The sequence below is a fragment of the Gymnoscopelus microlampas genome, assembly GCF_963454915.1.
Source record: "Gymnoscopelus microlampas genome assembly, chromosome: 1".
In the NCBI taxonomy this organism is placed as follows: Eukaryota; Metazoa; Chordata; class Actinopteri; order Myctophiformes; family Myctophidae; genus Gymnoscopelus; species Gymnoscopelus microlampas.
Window position 1 is genome coordinate 32,671,451 of NC_139962.1, and position 1,253 is coordinate 32,672,703.

The following is a 1,253-nucleotide window of genomic DNA, read 5'->3' on the forward strand; positions in this document are numbered from 1 at the left end:
CATAACGTTTAAGATGAACATGGGATTCTCAGGTCACAGTCTATTGTTGGTGCCCCAATATTTTAACGTTGAACGTGAAACAAAGCCACCATTTCTACAAAACTAATATGGCTATTAAGAATCTTAACTCACACATCACAAAATAATCCCTTTGTGTTTGACTAAATCATAGCTATAGTGTCACCTTGTGGCCGGAATCAAGAAGTGCAGCCTGTATGTGAAAAAATGAAATAGGCATACATATCCCTTTGAGAAAGACAGATCAAGTACATGCTCTATTACAAATCTTAATTTTCACTCATATTGTATTACAAATACATTTGGCAATGTATATTGGGTTATTTGCACATTGCACATTGTTTCACTAGGTGTTATGCAGAGGTTTTGATTGATTGATTGATTGATTGAATACTTTATTAGCAGTTTGCAAAAAAGCACAGTTCAATACAAGGTCAGCTGAGAGGATTTAAAACCCAAGAAAGCCTATTATATGGCTTGCTTCCATTGGGGTCCTTTGTAGGCTACTCAATTCATAGAGACATTTAATGACAGATATACACTACTATGCAAGACATCATCATAAAAACACATTTGAAAACTGAAAAACTAAAATATGTAGGCCTACAGTAAAACAGTGGGTACAGCCAGGTTTTGAAGGAAAGTAGGATTTTAACACTCCTTCGTGGCTTTTGGTAGGGCATTCCACATTTTTGTGGCATAGCAGGAGAACGAATTCAAACCCTTCTGGGTTGAACGTTATCAGTGGAGCTCCCTCTGGTGTTATGATTGTGGACGTCATTGACGTTTTTGAAGTACTTTGACAGGTACATGGGTGTCTTATCGGTGTAGTGTATCTTGTAGACCAGGCCCATTGCAAGTTGCTGTACTCTGTCCTCAACCCTGATCCATCAACCCTAGCAAAGTGAGCACGGGTTAGATGAGTCCTAGATGTAAGGCCAAGCCTTACCAGTTTGTTTTGGGATGTCTGGAAGAATTAGAAAGAAGTCAACTAATTGAGGATCTAGCAGAAGTTAAAGAGCGGTATGATTTAGCAAATATACTAAGAATATACAAATATTTAGCAAAGGTGCTATAGAGATATATTTGAGTATCTTAGAGTGACACATTTGATAGACAAAATTTGAGTTTTATTTGTAATTTGTTCAAGTTATATATATATATATATATATATATATATATATATATATATATATATATATATATATATATATAAGTGGGCAAGTTATATATAT